The sequence below is a fragment of the Danio rerio genome, chromosome 4 (genome assembly GCF_049306965.1).
Source record: "Danio rerio strain Tuebingen ecotype United States chromosome 4, GRCz12tu, whole genome shotgun sequence".
NCBI lineage: Eukaryota > Metazoa > Chordata > Actinopteri > Cypriniformes > Danionidae > Danio > Danio rerio.
In genome coordinates this window covers 62,245,001-62,266,947 of record NC_133179.1, presented here as the reverse complement: position 1 = coordinate 62,266,947, position 21,947 = coordinate 62,245,001, and the positions used below count along the sequence as shown (strand labels likewise).

Here is a 21,947-nt window from a genome sequence, read left to right as displayed (position 1 = left end):
CTGTGCCTGCAAACCACTCGCTAGTAACTGTGGCAACGCATGAAGAGTTTGAGCTTCCTCCAGATGCTTGCTCTGTGTTTTGTCATCAGTTGGGGCTGCCAACACATGGATTCCACCGGACGCACTCGATCTGGGGATAACAGACCCTCTATGGGGGGAGGGGAGGGGATCCTCCTGTTCTTTCTTTCTTTTCCTCCATCTGTTTTCTTTCTCTACAGATGCCGTTTTTCTCTGCTTAGTTTCTGATTTGGTCTATTTGGACATGTCGACCTCCTGCTTTGCTGCGGTTCGGACCGCCTTTGCCTAGAGCTCCGTGCTTTGCACTCTTGCCTTGTATGTTTTGTGTCCTGTTTTCTTACGTCAGCCTATCAGCACAGTGCTCAAACGACATAGCTTGAAGAAGACGACGGGATCTACAAACGTTCCGCAAAAGAACTTCACTGACGGAAGCGGAAGCGCTAACGAAACAACCTCCCGCTGCAAGCACCTTACATTCCTGGGACGGGAAACCACCGACGGCTGGCTGCGAAATTGCCTCTGGTTCAGATTGGTTTAGAACCGTCCCTCTGCCCAAAACGCCACAGACGTCTGCAAAAGATTGCAGTTCTTGAAACAAAGTTACCTCTGATCCGAGCCGAAGCGTTCGCTTACTTAATGGCAGATAAAATGATGACCTTTCACACGGTCTGCATTCGTTCCGTCAGTAACAGCGGCAGGCCGGTAAAAATAAAATTCTGACATTCCACAGGGCACACTCGCTTGGCGGACAAAAGCCACCGGGGGCTCTCTTTGCGTGTTCCTTCACCTGGTCAAACCGCTTTGAGGGGGGACCTTTCGAGTAGTTTTCGGCGTCAGAACGGGCTCTTCTAGCGACGGGTGGGCAGGCCTTCCACAGGCGCGCGCGGCTCTACTGGAGCAAAAGAGGCTTGGCAAAGGACGAGGAAGAGAGGGAAGCGCCGCTCCAGCGAGAGGGTGCTCGCTGCAGAGCCATTTGAGGAGAGCTGAGCTCCAGCGAGGGGGAGCATGAGCTGTCGCTCCTCCTCCTGTAAGCTGTTTTAATGCGTACACCAACCCCGCCCCTAACCCTACCCCCAGTGACATCACTCGTAGAAGAAGTGCAAAAAAGGTGGAGCTCAAGCTTAAGCTCCCCCTCGCTGGAGCTCAGCTCTCCTCAAATGGCTCTGCAGCGAGCACCACTTGGCTCCAGCCGGGTCTGACGCTACCGCCTGAACTCTGTCTTGAACCACTGTGCTCAGGGGAGAGCGCGAACGCAGTCCCCCACTACCAGAAATTATGCAGTCGAGATTCCCACATTTGGGGAATTCGCAGGGGTCAGCGTGGCCGGAGTGCAATGGCCAAGCCTCGCCCTGGGTGAACCACCTTCTTGATCATGGTATCTCCCCTGCCAGGTAAGTATGAGTTGCCGGGCGGCGCAAATGGCAGCCGCCGTGAGAAGCCCCTGTCTGCAGCTCGCAGATCTGGGCGGGGATGAATGTGGGGCGGGGCTGCACATTCAGCCACGCCCACCTGTAATTTCATTGGTTAGTGGAAACCTAATAGCGTGAATGCCCACTACGTGGTGTCAGTAAACAGGAAATGCATGTACAATTTCTTAAATTTTGTTTTAATTGTTAATAAACACAAAAATGCACAAAAGTGGGCATTCTTGATGAGTGTTTTATATGTTAATTATGTTAACAGTTATGTGAATTTCATAATGGTATTTTTCCTGCTAAAAAATATTACAAAAGACTCAAAATACTCTTTTCACAATGGTGTCACTTCAGAAACGCAGTGATTTTAGTTCTGATATTTTAATGGTTTATTATTTTGCTTCAATATGCAAATGCATATTGCATATTTACAGCAAATAAAGGTGGAGTCTGAAAAAATAAATAAATAAAAATGCAGTGTTTTTAGTTTTTCATTTTAATTTTTTCCCTTTGAATGGGAGAGTTCTCTGGAAAATTTACAATTGAAAATATTAAAATTATACTTTGATTTAAGGCTATTAAAAATATTGGGCATGTGTCCAATTGTTTCTCTTTCAATACTGCACTGCTTTGAGTTTTATTAAGAGCAGGGATAAGCTATTATTTATTAAGGGAAGTATATGTTTGTAACCTTTTTATTTATTAAATCAGATTATTTAATCATATAATGGATTTATTTTTACTTTGATGCTGCTATGAATATACATGTATATGATCTGTTATATGTAAATGTTCCAGCATGAGTAAAAATTTTTATTATTTTTTTTCTTATTACATGGTGTGTCATCTATGAATGCAATCAATTTCATTATTTATTATTTACTAATCCATTAAAGTTTTGTTCAGTTACTCCATTTGAATGAAGACAGTGCTCTGCTGCCATCTACTGGGTGGTTTTGATATCTGTTCTACAATTTAATTAATAAGTTACACATAATTTCATAATCTAATACTACTGAATTAAAATGCAGTCTTCTTGGTTTCATTTTTGTATTATTTGTAAATACAGGGTAAATACTTTAATACCACTTTCTAACAACCCTTCTGGATCCATTTCTGCACTGTAGAAAATATTTTTTATAATGATTTTGTTTGGTTATTAAGAGTCACGTACAACATTGTTATTCTATTTCATTTAATTAGAATATTAAATACACTTAATATTATATTAATAGTGTGGCACAAATGGCCAGTTTTATTTATTACTTATCTATCAGGACACAAATTAATGAAAATAAATTTGACATTAATAAGTGCAGCACTCGTGTAAACTTCTGATTTTTTTTATTTGACAAATCCTGATAAATAAATACCAACTTCATCTTCAGTAAAAACACCAACACAAAGCAATACAGTCAGTTGAAAGTCCCTCTTTCTCGGTTCAAATAAAAATCTGGCAGATCTGTGTTTTTTAGATGTCAGATGTCTCACCTACAGAACATCTGTGTATGCACATGCACACGTACAAAAGGAAGACTGACAATTTATAGAAAATAATAATTTAAGATACAGCAGTTTGTGATTATTATCTTTAATAAACATAAAACAATTATATATTTTTTACAGGGAAATTCCACTACAGCATTAAAGTAACAATCTGCAGTAAAAAGTGCTTGGCATATTCTGTACTCTTTATCATGTGTACACACACACACACACACACACACACACGTTATACATATTCATTTAAGATTATTTATTGGTCACAGTTTCAGTTATTGTGTTTATACATCTCGTTTCATTCATATCTGATTTAAATAAGACGCATACACTTTTTCAGTTACTCATTACCTTTCTTTATTATTCACAGTACATTTATTACTATTTTGGGTGCACACAAAATCAGTTATCTGTACTGTATGTTTTGTTAATTTAGTTTTCCTTTGAGTTTAAGTTACCGTGCTGCAGTGCCGACGAGGAACAGAGTTTCCGGGTGTGGTCCGCCCAAGTTAAGGTCCGACGTGCCGCAAGATGCCGTCTTTTGGTTCCGCCTGCCGATACCATTGGCTTAATGGCTTGGAGGGAGAGCTCATGTTTAGTTTAGGTTCAATAATGATTTGCAGTGTTTGTTTATTCAGATTTATATTTAGTTTTGCCTTATTTATATTTTATTTAACTTTATATTTAGATTTGTATTTAGATGTTTGGCTTAGTTTATTGTATTTGTAAATTGTATGTTTTTGTCTCCCCCTTCTTGTTTAATGTGGACTAGTCCCTGTGCTATAAATGTGGTCTGTCTTGTCATTTCATGGAGTTATTAAAAATTATTATTTTTTTTTTTCTTTCCTCTCTCCCCCTCCCAATAGTATGATCCTGCACAACTGGAGTAGCTGCACTCTCAGGACCGCATGTTTAGGACCGCATTTTTAGGACCCTAGTTTTTTGCGAAAGCGCCACCTACCGGATTGGATGACATAGTGAAACTGCATTTCTAGGACCCGTTTTGTAACTGCGCCACCTACCGAATTGGATTATATAGCGGAAACTTTCAGGCACTTTTATTACAGAGGTTAAAGTGTAAAACGCCTGCTTTAAGTAACAATTTTAAAATGAAACAAATGAATTTACACCTAAAATATAAATTAATAAATAGAGTTGAGTGCCTTAAAAGTCTTAAATTCCTTGAAAAATACTGTATTTTGATGAACCCCATTACATTGAACTAATTACCTCAGTATTAAGGAAAATAAATTGAAATCAAATGGGATCAGCATTTGCAGTTACTAATTTAAAACCAGGTTGTAAAGGTTTTAGAGAGACAAGACGCAAGGAAGATTCAAGAATGTACATTTATATAAATATCCACACTTTTATTTTTATTAATGCAATTCAACCACAAAAATGACTCCACTGTTTATTCAGTTGCTGCATTCAGACTGGCTGTAGACTTTAGCTCCTGTGAATGAGAGTGAAGAAGAAAGTTCAAGTATATATATATATATATACACACATATACATACATATATACATACATAAATACATACATATAAATACACACACACACATACATACATACATATATATATACATACACACTGGGGTAAATAAGTATTCAACAAGTTCCCATTTTTCTCAGAAAACATATTTCTAAAGGTGCTATTGACCTGAAAACCAAAGAAAAAAATATATATGAATAGAAAACAAATCTAATTACTTTACAAATTGTTATCAACATCTGGTGAAAATTTCAAGTCAACAGCACCTTTATAAATATGTTTTCTGAGAAAAATGGAAATGTGTTGAATATTCAATTCAATTTCAATTAATTTTATCTTTATTTCTAAAGCACTTTTACAATGTAGATTGTGTCAAAGCAGCTTAACATTTATTAAATTCAGTTCAGTTCAGTGTGGTTTAGTATTCACTGCTGAAAGTCCAAACACTAAAAAAAGCAAATCCACTGTTGAGTTAACATATATACCAGTAACAAAAAGGCTCTTTGAGCATTGTGCAAAATTAACCATATTCTGACCTGTAATGATAATCTTTACCAGAAAGAAAGACCTGCTCAGCATCATCCAAAGACCAGCTCCTCAAGACACCCAGAGGATGTACGATGGCCTTTGAAAAAAAAATCATTAAATATGAACTAAAATACCACCACAGAACAGCAAATCATTTTACATGGATTCATAAATGAGTAGCACCCAGCATGCAGTTTATATACTTATTTGGCCAGACATTCCTCTGGAAAATGAACACCACAGATAATCTGCACTTCATCATAGATATGCTATAAACTCAAGAACACAGCTAGCATTTGTAACTGTATTTATAAACTGCTTATCAATGTCTATTAAATGTAGAGTTAATGCTAAACAAATAAAATATTAATAAATTAACTAGTTATTAAATGCTTAATAATTATTTATTTATAGTATGCAGATGTTATAAAGTGTTACTCAACAGTTTGAGATAACCTCAATGAAAATATTCCTGTAGTTTGTTTTCTTTTCCTCCTACAATGAGCCTAAGCAATCCAATCATATTGGCCATCACTTCTTTTTCGCCAGGTAAAACATACCTGATATAAATTAAAGATATGAGACTCTATATGGTTAAGACCTGCAGAATAAGCCTAACTTTCAGAATCTCATTCATCACTGTAAAACGATGACAAAACATCAGGCTAATAACACATACAGTATTGTGGGGCAAACAGGCAGTCAGCACAATTTTTAATGTGCTAATGTAATACAACGAATAACACGAATTAAGTAAAATATAGATAAATCTAAAACTCTTACATCAAACGTGCTTTTACCATCTTAGTTTAATGCATGTCACTAAGCACATTAGCCGTTAAGTCAACAAGCCATTAAATCAACAATGTTTCATTAAACCATGGTCACGAGTTACGAACGACGTATAATCAAACTAGAAAACGAACTCTAGAAAATTATTAACAGTTATAGCAGCTCTCACTCTGGCTGTGTAAAATTATCCATATTTATTATTATAATATTTTATTCTTCTTCTGGAAAAAAAATCGTCACGTAACATTTTTGTCCCAGACCCTTAAAAGTGGGGTAAATCATGCAGGCTAATCTGGCATTTCTGCATAAACTCACAGTATAAAACAGCAGCATTACAAAATAAACACATACTTTAACAGTTTAAAATAAAACTTAATAGAAAAATCGGTACTTACACTTTCCTTGTCATCCGTGTCGTCCATTAGCGCATCCATGATCCAATCCGACAGGTAACGCTGTCACAAAAAACTAGGGTCCTAAAGATGCGGTCCTAAAAATGCGGTCCTGAGAGTGCAGCCACTCCAGTTGTGCAGGATTACCCTTCTCCCCCCTCCCCTCACAATTTCCTCCCCCTTTCTCACCCTTCATGTAATTTATACACTTCAGAAAGTATTCAACTAGTTCCATACTCCATTCCAGTCGGTGGCGGTAATGCACCTATAAGTCTGGTTGCCAACCGCCAGTAAAACCCAAAGAAGAAGAAGAAGAAGATTTCATGGAGTTCTGTTTTTGGTTTAGACATGATTTGTTTAATTTGAACACAGTTTGTTTTCCTAGTTTAGTTTATTGTTCTTTCAATTGATTTAATTATGTATTTAATTAATTTATTTTTGAACTTTTTGTGAACCTTTTTGACTTTATTAAAAATAATTATTTTTGAAAATCTTTTTTGTATGCCCCTTACTGTACGTGCTGGCTCGGTCCCTCACAGCTCTTTTACAGGCGCCGAGAATATTCTACAACTACATGATTTCTATTAAATGATAATTAATCAAGTATATATGCTGTATACCCACAACTGTGAGCAAGGCTGACAAGCATATGTTTTTAACCTGTCTAATGATTATTGTGTGTTGAACTCCCCAAAGAAGTATTCAGTTAGGGAGAGCGGGATCGTTTACTCCCTCTAAAGTCAAAAGTAGAGGGAGATGTTTGGTTCTGTTTCTCCTCTGAAGTGTGGCGGAAGGATGCTGAAAATTGATAAGGATGTAGATGGGCAACTTTTTGGTTGCACAAGTATGTTAAGACTTTGCAAGTGTTGGATTCTTAAGTTGCACTTCAGCGAGGGATTTAGGAAAGGGACTTTTTTGATTAAGTCCCTAAGGGGGGATTTATATTGGAGAATTATAGAGGAACTTTTATTATGTAATCACTATATAATCACTGTATAATCTGCCACTATTAAAATACACTGTTAAAACATATAGAAATACATTCAAGTGATGCAGAGCAAAACACACAGAAGTAAACAGCGGTGAAGTAAGACCATTCAGACAGCATATGCAACATGTATTGATGTATTGACCATGACAAAAACAACTTAAAAACAACTTTGCTCAATCTGCACGGCAATAGCATGCATAGGGAGAATCATTTAAAAAGTGTTGAAATATGACCTTTAAGATGTGCAAAAACAGAAAAACATACAGCCATCAATATAAAGGCTAGAATCCTATTGGAGCCTGGAAATAATGTGATGCTCATGCTACACCACTGTTTCATGATGACTATAGGAAAAACCTGTATATAAACTGTGGGTTTTGGAACATTTGTAGGAGAGAGATCGATCGACCAACTCTATTGTAACAATAAACTGCTTCAACTTGACAACTTTGAAGACCTCCCCAGCTAACAGGGAACGTTCCCAGAACATTCACTAACGTTCTTTAAAAGTTGCGGAAATGTTAGCACAAAACGTTATCAATAGAACGTTTTTAGAAGAGTCTCTTAACGTTGTTAACGTTCTTGTGACGTTGTTAAAAAACGTTCTTAGAACAAAGTTCTTGCAACGTCTTCAGAACGTTATTTGTAATTTATAAACGTTGTCATGATGTTGACAGAAAACGTTTTTAGAACAAAGTTCTTGAAACGTCTTCAGAACGTTATTTGTAATTTATAAACGTTGTCATGATGTTGACAGAAAACGTTTTTAGAACAAAGTTCTTGAAACATCTTCAGAACGTTATTTGTATTTCATAAACGTTGTCATAATGTTGACAGAAAAAGTTTTTAGAACAAAGTTCTTGAAACGTCTTCAGAACGTTATTTGTAATTTATAAACGTTGTCATGATGTTGACAGAAAACGTTTTTAGAACAAAGTTCTTGAAACATCTTCAGAACGTTATCTGTATTTCATAAACGTTGTCATAATGTTGATGAAAAACGTTCTTAAAACAAAGTTCTTGGAACAACTTCAGAACGTTATTTGTACTTTATAAACATTGTCATAATGTTGATGAAAAACGTTCTTAAAACAAAGTTCTTGGAACAACTTCAGAACGTTATTTGTACTTCATAAACATTGTCATAATGTTGACAGAAAACGTTTTAAGAACAAAGTTCTTGAAACATCTTCAGAACGTTATCTGTATTTCATAAACGTTGTCATAATGTTGATGAAAAACGTTCTTAAAACAAAGTTCTTGAAACAACTTCAGAACGTTATTTGTACTTTATAAACATTGTCATAATGTTGACAGAAAACGTTTTTAGAACAAAGTTCTTGAAACATCTTCAGAACGTTATTTGTATTTCATAAACGTTGTCATAATGTTGATATAAAACGTTCTTAAAACAAAGTTCTTGGAACAACTTCAGAACGTTATTTGTATTTCATAAACGTTGTCATAATGTTGACAGAAAACGTTTTTAGAACAAAGTTCTTGAAACATCTTCAGAACGTTATTTGTACTTGATGAACACTCTCATAAGGTTGATGAAAAACGTTCTTAAAACAAAGTTCTCGCAACGTCTTCAGAACGTTATTTGTACTTCATAAACGTTTTCATAATGTTAGTGAACAACGTTCTTAAAACAAAGTTTTTGGAGCGTCTTCAGAACGTTATTTTTACTTCATGATCGTTCCCTCAATGTTGATAAACAAAGTTCTTGGAACGTCTTTAGAACGTTTTTTGTACTTGATGAACATTGTCATAATGTTGATGAAAAACGTTCTCAGGACAAAGTTTACCTATTGTCTTCAGAACGTTATTTGTACTTGATGAACACTCTTATAAGGTTGATGAAAAACGTTCTTAAAACAAAGTTCTCGCAACGTCTTCAGAATGTTATTTGCACTTCATGAAGGTTGTCATATTGTTGATAAAATAACGTTCTTAGAACAAAGTTTTTGGAGCGTCTTCAGAACGTTATTTTTACTTCATTATCGTTCCCTCAATGTTGATAAAAACATTCTAAGAACAAAGTTCTTGGAACATCTTCAGAATGTTATTTGTACTTGATGAATGTTGCCACAATGTTGATAAAAAAAGTTTTAGAACAAAGTTCTTGAAATGTCTTCAGAACATGATTTGTACTTGATGAATGTTGTCACAATGTTGATAAAAAAACGTTCTAAGAACAAAGTATTTGGAACATCTTCAGAACGTTATTTGTACTTCATAAACATTGTAATTATGTTGAAAAAAAACCTTTTTAGAACAAAGTTCTTGAAACGTCTTCGGAACGTTATTTGTTCTTGATGAATGTTGTCACAATGTTGTTAAAAACGTTATTAGAACAAAGTTCTCGAAACGTCTTCAGATTGTTATTTGTACTTGATGAACGTTGTCATAATGTTGATGAAAAACGTTTTAATAACAAAGTTCTTGAAACGTCTTCAGAACGTTATTTGTACTTCATTAACGTTGTCATAATGTTGATAAAAAACGTTCTCTGAACAAAGTTTTCAGAATGTTATTTGTACTTCATTATCGTTCCCTCAATGTTGATAAAAACGTTCTAAGAACTAAGTTCTACACTGTTAAAAATTGTCCCGTTAAAAAACAGTAAAATACTGGCAGCTGCAGTTGCCAGCAATGTACTGTTATTTTACAGTATGTTGCTGTAAAAATACATGGACTACATTGACTTACACAATACTCAAGTGAACTCAAGCAACTGCCTCAACTTGGTCAACTGCTGAATGAGTTTATGAAGTAATGTGCTATATATGCTTAGAAGCATACTTATAATGATAACTTATTTTAGTTAATTAGAAAAGTTCGGTTTAACTCTAATGTCTTATTTTTCACAACAGCACACATACATGTAAATCTGGAAATAACACAGAGAGATTCTGACTGCATCAGCAACTAAACAGCCGCTATCTTTAAATAAAGAAACATACAGAATAACATCAGCAGTTCATTGTTCATCTTTAACTCATACACTGGCTCTACTCTCCTCCACAACGGTGACACACAGAAGAAATTAGCTTCAGGTTTTACAGTAAAATACTGTTTTTTCCTTGATTTAACAGTAATCTACTGGCAGCTGTGGTTGCCAGCAATATACTGTTTTTTTACAGTCTCTTTCCGTTGTGTAAATTAACAGTATATTACTGTTAAAATACATTTTTACACTGTGTTTTTACCTCTCACACCTTTAACCCTTTAAACCCCAGAGCCTTTATTTCAGTTTTAATTGAAGTGTCCACACTACTGAGTGTTCAATAAACATGGAGCAAAGCTGAAGTAAATTCATTAATTAACTGACTAATTAAATGATAATTGAGGATTAACAATGAACAAATGAAGAAATACTGAAGGGAAAAAACAAGAACAGAACATACAAAACTTTAGTCACAGCTTTATAATGAAATAACATGAAGAACAACAAATGATTAAATCATTTAAATGATCAGCGGATGATTAAACAACTCTACAAACATCATCACCAGCTACACTTATTACTTAATACATGTATTTTTGTATAACATCTACTAAAGTTCTTCTTGAGAAAAAGTTAAAGTTTTACGTCACCATCATGGAGAACAGAGTTTGCTTTAGTTGGGCTCTTAGCCCTGTCATTTTAAACATCTATATATCTTGGCTGCTGCAATTGTTAAGAACTTTGTTTAAAAAGCTCCTTTGTTGTGGCAAGCCAGCCAAAAACCTAAATAAGATCTGGTGATGTTCATGTTGCTATTAAATGGCAGAGTCTGTTCTCATTTAGTATAATAAAATTTACTGCTCCTATTCAATGTTAAATCTATTGTTTTACATTATATGTATGTATGTATGTATATATATATATATGTATGTATATGTATGTATATATATATATATATATGTATGTATATATATATATGTATGTATATATGTATGTGTATGTATATGTATGTATATATATATATATATATATATATATATATATGTATGTATATATATATATGTATGTATATATATATATATATATATATATATATATATATATATATGTATATATATATATATATTGCAATGATTTCTGGAAGTTTTTAAGAATATCTTGGACAATAACACTGCTCTATGGTGTAAATCGCACTCAAAGAGACATCAATAATCAGCATATGAACCTCAATAATGGTGACAACAAATTTAACAAAATTTAACAAAATTAACAGTTTAACTCACAAACAGGCAACTGAAAGTCTAAACATAAACAACAGCAGAATCAAACACAAATAAAGAAAACCGTTAGACCATTATACAACATTTATTTATACCGCAATGCATGCTGGGATATTTGTACAGTGCCACTCCCAGCATGCATTGCAGCATTAAACATTTGAGATGTTACCATTGTTGAGATACAAGGTCAGATTCATGAGGTCTGAGTGTGTATTTGTCATAACTGAACTGTTTTTGTTTGTTATTTTTTAACTGATAAGTAACTTAGGAGGTATCTTTTCTGTTTCCACTTCTCTTTAATTAAATTAATACCTGCAACTAAGCATAAAATCTATTGCATGAGGCCCTTCATCCAGATTTATATCAAAACATTTATCAGAACTGATTTCAGATAAATAGATTTCTCTATTTATTGACTTCCCAACTTTATTGCTATAGTACGAACGTTTTGTAAACTCTGTATTCAAGCAGATGGAAAGTCTTCTTAAATGAGTTCAAGGGTGAAGAACCCAACTAAACCAGCCCCTCACTCCATTACGGTGACACAAAAAACACCTTAATTTCTGTTGGATCTCAATGAGAACAGTATGGACGTCAAATCAGTCAGTAATAAGTGTGTCTGCTGTTGTTTGTGAAGTTGTTTAATGATCCTCTGCTGAGACTGAAGGTGTTTTATTTTATTTTATTTAATGTTGTAACTCAAGTCACTGTTTGTGTTTCTTGTTTATTTTCTTCAGTAATTGTAATTATTAACAGCAGGTGTTCATCAGTGTCTGAATTCACTCATTAGTGTTCATTAAAACTGTCAGGTGAACTATATTAGTTAACTAGTGTATGAAATAGTGAACAAGGACACAAAGTGTGATTTCAAACACAGACTTCAAAACATCGAATCTGAACTCTGTTAGCTCACAGTTTTCTGCAGTTGGTTACTTTCTCGAAAACAAAAATGTTATCCAGAAAGCACTGTTTTTAACAGAATATTACTGTTTTAGTGAAAAAACATTATTTTATCGTAGAATCTGACCGTTTTTTAACAGCAATTTTTTACAGTGCACTGTAAAAAATTGCTGTTAAAAAACGGTCAGATTCTACGGTAAAATAATGTTTTTTCACTAAAACAGTAATATTCTGTTAAAAACAGTGCTTTCTGGATAACATTTTTGTTTTCGAGAAAGTAACCAACTGCAGAAAACTGTGAGCTAACAGAGTTCAGATTCGGTGTTTTGAAGTCTGTGTTTGAAATCACACTTTGTGTCCTTGTTCACTATTTCATACACTAGTTAACTAATATAGTTCACCTGACAGTTTTAATGAACACTAATGAGTGAATTCAGACACTGATGAACACCTGCTGTTAATAATTACAATTACTGAAGAAAAGAAACAAGAAACACAAACAGTGACTTGAGTTACAACATTAAATAAAATCAAATAAAATAAAACAGCTTCAGTCTCAGCAGAGGATCATTAAACAACTCCACAAACAACAGCAGACACACTTATTACTGACTGATTTGACTTCCATACTATTCTCATTGAGATCCAACAGAAATTAAGGTGTTTTTTGTGTCACCGTAATGGAGTGAGGGGCTGGTTTAGTTGGGCTCTTCACCCTTGAACTCATTTAAGAAGACTTTCCAACTGCTGTAACACAGAGTTTACAAAACGTTTGTACTAAAAGCAATTTAGCAATAAAGTTGGAAAGTCAATAAATAGAGAAATCTATTTGTCTGAAATTAGTTCTGATAAATGTTTTGGTATAAATCTGGAAGAAGGGCCACATGCAATAGATTTTATGCTTAGTTGCAGGTATTAATTTAATTAATGAGAAGTGAAAACAGAAAAGATACCTCCGTAATTACTTAACAGTTAATAAATAACATACAAAAACAGTTCAGTTATGACAAATACACACTCAGACCTCATGAATCTGACCTTGTATCTCAACAATGGTAACATCTCAAATGTTTCATGCTGCAATGCATGCTGGGAGTGGCACTGTACAAATATCCCAGCATGCATTGCGGTATAAATAAATGTTGTATGATGGTCTCACAGTTTTCTTTATTTGTGTTTGATTCTGCTGTTGTTTATGTTTAGACTTTCAGTTGCCTGTTTGTGAGTTAAACTGTTAATTTTGTTAAATTTGTTGTCACCATTATTGAGGTTCATATGCTGATTATTGATGTCTCTTTGAGTGCGATTTACACCATAGAGCACTGTTATTGTCCAAGATAATCTTAAAAACTTCCAGAAATCATTGCCATATATATACATCTAATGTAAAACAATAGATTTAACATTGAATAGGAGCAGTAAATTTTATTATACGAAATGAGAACAGACTCTGCCATTTATTAGCAACATGAACATCACCAGATCTTATTGAGGTTTTTGGCTGGCTTGCCACATCAAAGGAGCTTTTTAAACAAAGTTCTTAACAATTGCAGCAGCCACGATATATAAATGTTAAAAATGACAGGGCTAAGAGCCCAACTAAAGCAAACTCTGTTCTCCATGATGGTGAAGTAAAACTTTCACTTTTTCTCAAGAAGAACTTTAGTAGATGTTATACAAAAATACATGTATTAAGTAATAAGTGTAGCTGGTGATGATGTTTGTAGAGTTGTTTAATCATCCGCTGATCATTTAAATGATTTAATCATTTGTTGTTCTTCAGGTTATTTCATTATAAAGCTGTGACTAAAGTTTTGTATGTTCTGTTCTTGTTTTTTCCCTTCAGTATTTCTTCATTTGTTCATTGTTAATCCTCAATTATCATTTAATTAGTCAGTTAATTAATGAATTTACTTCAGCTTTGCTCCATGTTTCTTGAACACTCAGTAGTGTGGACACTTCAATAAAAACTGAAGTATTTGCTCTGGGGTTTAAAGGGTTAAAGGTGTGAGAGGTAAAAACACAGTGTAAAAATGTATTTTAACAGTAATATACTGTTAATTTACACAACGGAAATAGACTGTAAAAAAACAGTAGATTGCTGGCAACCACAGCTGCCAGTAGATTACTGTTAAATCAAGGAAAAAACAGTATTTTACTGTAAAACCTGAAGCTAATTTCTTCTGTGTGTCACCGTTGTGGAGGAGAGTAGAGCCAGTGTATGAGTTAAAGATGAACAATGAGCTGCTGATGTTATTCTGCATGTTTCTCTATTTAAAGACAGCGGCTGTTTAGTTGCTGATGCAGTCAGAATCTCTCTGGTGATTCCAGATTTACATGTATGTGTGCTGTTGTGAAAATAAGACATTAGAGTTAAACCGAACTTTTCTAATTAACTAAAATAAGTTATCATTATAAGTATGCTTCTAAGCATGTATAGCACATTACTTCATAAACTCATTCAGCAGTTGACCAAGTTGAGACAGTTGCTTTCAGTGAGCAAAATGAGTTCACTTGAGTATTGTGTAAATCAATGTAGTCCATGTATTTTTACAGCAACAGACTGTTAAATAACAGTACATTGCTGGCAACTGCAGCTGCCAGTATTTTACTGTTTTTTAACGGGACAATTTTTAACAGTGTGTAGGAACATCTTCAGAACGTTATTTGTACTTGATGAATGTTGTCACAATGTTGATAAAAAAGTTCTTAGAACAAAGTTCTTGAAATGTCTTCAGAACGTTATTTGTACTTGATAAACATTGTCATAATGTTGATGGAAAACAATCTTAGAACAAAGTTCTTGGAACGTCTTCAGAACGTTATTTGTACTTGATGAATTTTGTCACAATGTTGATAAAAAAAGTTCTAAGAACAAGGTTCTTGAAACGTCTTCAGGACGTTATTTGTACTTAATGAACGTTCTCATAATGTTGATGGAAAACGTTCTTAGAACAAAGTTCTTGAAACGACTCCAGAATGTTATTAGTGCTTGATGAACATTGTCACAATGTTGAAAAAAAAACGTTCTCAGCACAAAGTTTTTGGAACATCATCAAAACGTTATTTGTACTTGATGAACGTTGTCACAATGTTGATAAAAAACGTTCTTGGCACAAAGTTCTTTAAAATCTTCAGAACGTTATTTGTACTTCATGATCGTTCCCTCAATGTTGATAAAAAAACGTTCTAAGAACTTGGAACATCTTCAGAACATTATTTGTAATTCATAAACGTTGTCATAATGTTGACAGAAAACGTTTTTAGAATAAAGTTCTTGAAACGTCTTCAGAACATTATTTGTACTTGATGAACATTGTCATAATGTTGGTGAAAAACGTTCACAGAAAAAAGTTTTCGGAACGTCTTTAGAACGTTATTTGTACTTGATGAACGTTCTCATAAGGTTGATGGAAAACGTTCTTAGAACAAAGTTCTTGAAACGTCTTCAGAATGTTATTTGGTCTTGATGAATGTTGTCACAATGTTGATAAAAAACGTTCTTGGCAAAGTTCTTGAAATTTCCTCAGGACGTTATTCGTACTTGAAAGTTGTCAGAATGTTCATAAACTTTTTTAGAACAAAGTTCATGGAGGATGTCTTCAGGGCGTTATTTGTGCTTGAACTTAATCATGGGGTGCGATGTGGTGGCGCAGTAGGAAGTGCTGTCGCCTCACAGCAAGAAGGTTGCTGGTTCGAGCCTCGGCTAGGTCAGTTGGTGTTTCTGTGTGCAGTTTGCTTGTTCTCCCAGCATTCGTGTGGGTTTCCTCCAGGTGCTCCAGTTTCCCCCACAGTTCAAACACATGCGCTATAGGGGAATTGATGCACTAAATTGACCATAGTATGAGTGTGTATGGTTGTTTCCCAGAGATGGGTTGCAGCTGGAAGGGCATCCGCTGCGTAAAACATGTGCTGGATAAGTTGGCAGTTCATTCCGCTGTTGAGACCCCGCATCAATAAAGGGACTAAGCTGAAAAGAAAATGAATGAATGAACTTTGTCATAATGTTGATGGAAGATGTTTTTAGAACAAAGTTCTTGGAACGTCTTCATGAAGTTATTTGTTCTCAGGGATGGGCATAAAATTTTGTATCGAAATACTTCAGTGTCTTGTATTTTTGTCATTTCAAAATACCGTAAAATACTTTGCAAGATGTTTACAGTACATGATTACATCTTAAAAAGGAGGCCTCTGATCACTTGCCTATAAGCTTGTAATCAGAAGAATCACCTTCTAAATCACCTTCTATTTTTAGATGGTGGTCAATGATTCAAGTATGAATGGAAATTATGCTTAAAGAAAGTAACAGACAAATGGCAAGGGTATATTCAGGAGCAAGTCAGCACACATTGAAAATAGCAGGTGAGCAATGCTAAGACCAGAGATAATGGCTGTATAGTGTACAATTCAGCATCTTTGCTTAAGAAATTAGATGGAATAATAAATATCTTAAAAACAGGATTTGGAGCTTCTAAACATCAATTAGTCAATATCTGACATTGTGCTTTATATTTATACGCTATACACATTTTATGTGCTGTGCATACAGGTCAGTTTAGCACCATGATCTGTTCACACTGGAAATCTGATACTGGCCACATTTATAAAAAAAAGCAATGTGAACAGTTATGCAAAAAATCAGATCTGAAAAAAATCTGCATTCAGCACTCCTTGCTGTGTGAACCTGAGCCTGAGACAGGTCTAGTTAAAGAAGATCTGAATAAAAAATCTTGGGAGAATGAGTATACTGTACACATGATAGATAGATTGCTGATGTACAGCAGATGGCAAATAAATAAGACAAACAACATTAAAATAAGTCCTACACTGACGATACATTGTTTCAAATGACATTACACCTACAGGTGCACTGTCTGGTTAATGAAGATAAAATCATTGGCCGTAGTGTATGTGTGTAAATGCAAGTGTGTTTGAGCGTTTCCCAGTGTAAGGCTGTGGCTGGAAGGGCATCCTCTGCATAAAACATATACATTCCGCTGTACGTGGCGATCCCTGATTAATGAAGGGACTAAGTTAAAAAAAGAAAATGAATGAATGATCATCTTCAAAACAGGACTTTCTGTATGAAAAGTTGTGCAAAATGTATACTGAACTCAAAGAGAAACACAGTTACTTTTAGGTTACAAGTCCTGCTTACTAACCATAAGGCCACAACTTCCCCAATAGGTGGATGAAGTGCCAGAGAAAATTTGTTGTTATCAAACAGTTTAATGGTGAAGGGATTGATCCAATAGGCTTATTAATAAAAGGTTTGCAAAGAAAGTTCCTGCTACCTTTAAAAAAAGTATTTTGTTGTATTTAAAAAAAAAAATAAATAAATATGAGACAATCTACCAGAAACATTTTCACTAATAAAAAATGTGACAGGGCCTGACCTTTAAGCTTGTTGTCTTCAAAAAATCACACAAAAGTAAGCATAAAATCATACAATTCAATGATAGAATGCATCCTTGATCACTGTCAGCTTCTCTTCCGTCAAATTATGTCACTTCAAAGTCAAAGGTGTATTGCATGCATTTTATGATAAATTTAATGCAAATGTGACAGGACTGACAGAAACATGGGAACAATAAATTATTTGTATAATATATTTGTAGTATTTATTTGTAGAATTTATTTATAGTTTCACGTTTTTTTAATCAATTGATGTGAATGAGAGCAACTTAAACTGGCTATTTGCTTTAAATATGTTTTAAGCAAAACATAATTATTAAAGCTGTAGATTCAATTGGGCTGAGGACAAAGACTACAGGGTTTGTACATTTGTAAAGTGTTTTAATAAAGAAAAAAAATCTGAGAACCAAATGACTGACATATTCCTTTACAGAACAACTCACAGAATTCAACCATCAGGCCATTTTAAAATTTTTCTGATGAAATACTTATTATTCACTTTATTTAGAGGCGTCGGGGTGGGGCAGTATGCTGTCGCCTCACAGCAAGAAGGTCGATGGTTCAAGCCTCGACTGGGTCATTTGGCATTTCTATGTGGAGTTTGCATGTTCTCCCTGTGTTGGTGTGTTCTGGATAATGTGGCGGTTCATTCCGCTGTGGCGACTCCAGATTAATAAAGGGACTAAGCCGAAAAGAAAATGAATGAATTCACTGTATTTATGTTTTTATTTCAGTAACATACAATGTAAATTTCAGCTAGAATGTCCCATAAAGTATTTTATTTTGAAACAAATAAAATGTATGTATTTGATACTTTATTTATTTTAAAATATATTTCAATGTACTTTTGCTCATCTCTGTTTGTACTTGAAAGTTCTTATAATGTGAATAAATAATGTTCTTACAACAAGTCCTACCAACATTTTCAAAATAATTTGAAAGAAATTCAATACAGATTTTAAATGGAATGAAAATTTGTAATTTTTTTTTTTTTAGAAAAAATAAATTAAGTTTAATGTTTATTTTTGACTGTAACTACTGAAGGAATAAAATTACAGTCTATTGCTTCTTTTGAATTATATACATGTGCTCATGCTTATTTTGCATATGTATATGTGTTTGCTTGAACCATGATAATCTAATGAGCACACGCAATGATATGATAAGACATTCTGTTTGACCTTAAAATGAGACAGGAACTTTCCACACCTATAATGTCAAATAACTAAATCTGTAACAAACAAGTCTTGCAGAAAGTCCCTGTCTGGGTTGCAGCTGTGACGTGTGACTTTTCTATACAGAAAGGAGAACTGGAGCAGATGAGGAAAATATTGCTTTATTGTCTTACTAATCACTCTTTTCTTTTGATATATATTTGCTATTGGAGGAATATACTCCCATTTGCCTCACTATTCATAATTTACAATATGTGTTTTTGTCAGATATGATGATGTCTCCTGATATAGCGTACTTCTACTTAACACCTGTTATAATGTGTTTCTAACTAACTGCTAAAACCACAAGAGCTGTGTGTGGGTGCTGGCTGGAGACAGAGCTGCAGAGGGGCTTCCCCTAGATGGGTTCATACACAGGTCAAGAGTTCATAGACAGGACTAGGAGGAAAAGCAGATGTGGTAGATGCAGCATTTTTATACTGCTTTCTGTGTATGCGTGATGTATGATGCTTTAATAAAATTGATATTATCCTGATAATTCTATAAGGAATTTATGATGCTCGGCTGTGCTTTGATGATTTTTTGCTACAGTTGCTTGCTGCACCCCAGATGTCAGTAGTGTCAAGTATGTCAAGGAGAAGTGATACTTTCACCTGCCCTTTTGTTTCTGTGTGCAGAGGTATCTCTGTGTGCAGACCACAGACCTTTGAGAGATGATTCTGCCTGATAACAGCTGATGGCAACAATAGAGATTGGGGGTAACTGATCAGAGGAGTGGCCAAAAAGATTGAACGCTGCTGATGGATAAAAGGAGGGAGTCGAGAGAGTTCGAGAGCTTTTGGACATCCAGACTGCTTGGCTGACGGTTCTTCAAAAGCCCAGGATCCTGACCTTCGCTTTATTCACTTATGCTCGATAAATAAATTCATTGATTTTGATTAATTGACTCCTGACCGATTATTGAATTGGGGTGGACTAAGGCAAGTGAGAAATAGTCCAACAAAACAGAAAAGATATCTCCGTAATTACTTAACAGTTAAGAAATAACATACAAAAACAGTTCAGTTATGACAAATACACACTCAGACCTCATGAATCTGACCTTGTATCTCAACAATGGTAACATCTCAAATGTTTCATGCTGCAATGCATGCTGGGAGTGGCACTGTACAAATATCCCAGTATGCATTGCGGTATAAATAAATGTTGTATAATGGAAAACAGTTTTCTTTATTTGTATTTGATTCTGCTGTTGTTTATGTTTAGACTTTCAGTTGCCTGTTTGTGAGTTAAACTGTTAATTTTGTTAAATTTGTTTTCACCATTATTGAGGTTCATACGCTGATTATTGATGTCTCTTTGAGTGCGATCTACACCATAGAGCAGTGTTATTGTCCAAGATATTCTTAAAAACTTCCAGAAATCATTACCATATATATATATATATACATATAATGTAAAACAATAGATTTAACATTGAATAGGAGCAGTAAATTTTATTAAACGAAATGAGAACAGACTCTGCCATTTAATAGCAACATGAACATCACCAGATCGTATTTAGGTTTTTGGCTGGCTTGCCACAACAAAGGAGCTTTATAAACTAAGTTCTTAACAATTGCAGCAGCCAAGATATATAAATGATAAAAATGACAGGGCTAAGAGCCCAACTAAAGCAAACTCTGTTCTCCATGATGGTGACGTAAAACTAACTTTTTCTCAAGAAGAACACTGTTAAAAATTGTCCCGTTAAAAAACAGTAAAATACTGGCAGCTGCAGTTGCCAGCAATGTACTGTTATTTTACAGTATGTTGCTGTAAAAATACATGGACTACATTGATTACACAATACTCAAGTTAACTCATTTTGCTCACTGAAAGCAACTGCCTCAACTTGGTCAACTGCTGAATGAGTTTATGAAGTAATGTGCTATATATGCTTAGAAGCATACTTATAATGATAACTTATTTTAGTTCATTAGAAAAGTTCGGTTTAACTCTAATGTCTTATTTTTCACAACAGCACACATACATGTAAATCTGGAATCACCAGAGAGATTCTGACTGCATCAGCAACTAAACAGCCGCTATCTTTAAATAGAGAAACATGCAGAATAACATCAGCAGCTCATTGTTCATCTTTAACTCATACACTGGCTCTACTCTCCTCCACAACGGTGACAGACAGAAGAAATTAGCTTCAGGTTTTACAGTAAAATACTGTTTTTTCCTTGATTTAACAGTAATCTACTGGCAGCTGTGGTTGCCAGCAATATACTGTTTTTTAACAGTCTACTTCTGTAGTGTAAATTAACAGTATATTACTGTTAAAATACATTTTTACACTGTGTTTTTACCTCTCACACCTTTAACCCTTTAAACCCCAGAGCCTTTACTTCAGTTTTTATTGAAGTGTCCACACTACTGAGTGTTCAAGAAACATGTAGCAAAGCTGAAGTAAATTCATTAATTAACTGACTAATTAAATGATAATTGAGGATTAACAATGAACAAATGAAGAAATACTGAAGGGAAAAAACAAGAACAGAACATACAAAACTTTAGTCACAGCTTTATAATGAAATAACCTGAAGAACAACAAATGATTAAATCATTTAAATGATCAGCGGATGATTAAACAACTCTACAAACATCATCACCAGCTACACTTATTACTTAATACATGTATTTTTGTATAACATCTACTAAAGTTCTTCTTGAGAAAAAGTTAAAGTTTTACGTCACCATCATGGAGAACAGAGTTTGCTTTAGTTGGGCTCTTAGCCCTGTAATTTTTAACATCTATATATCTTGGCTGCTACAATTGTTAAGAACTTTGTTTAAAAAGCTCCTTTGTTGTGGCAAGCCAGTCAAAAACCTAAATAAGATCTGGTGATATTCATATTGCTGTTAAATGGCAGAGTCTGTTCTCATTTAGTATAATAAAATTTACTGCTCCTATTCAATGTTAAATCTATTGTTTTACATTATATGTCTATATATGGCAATGATTTCTGGAAGTTTTTAAGATTATCTTGGACAATAACACTGCTCTATGGTGTATATTGCACTCAAAGAGACATCAATAATCAGCA

General features: G+C 34.4%; 1 long non-coding RNA gene and 1 other non-coding gene across 2 annotated transcripts; both read right to left on the bottom strand.

Moving 5' to 3' along the window:
- Positions 1–1,253: 1,253 nt before the first annotated feature.
- LOC141384044 (U1 spliceosomal RNA) lies at positions 1,254–1,417 on the bottom strand. The gene has a single exon (XR_012405093.1). It is a non-coding gene; the product is annotated as a U1 spliceosomal RNA (small nuclear RNA).
- Positions 1,418–4,278: 2,861 nt separating this feature from the next.
- On the bottom strand, positions 4,279–6,188 carry LOC137496551 (uncharacterized). Its single transcript, XR_011016971.1, has 3 exons — positions 6,145–6,188; positions 4,966–5,054; positions 4,279–4,389 (listed from the first exon to the last, which is right to left on the bottom strand). It is a non-coding gene; the product is annotated as an uncharacterized lncRNA (long non-coding RNA).
- Positions 6,189–21,947: the final 15,759 nt, after the last annotated feature.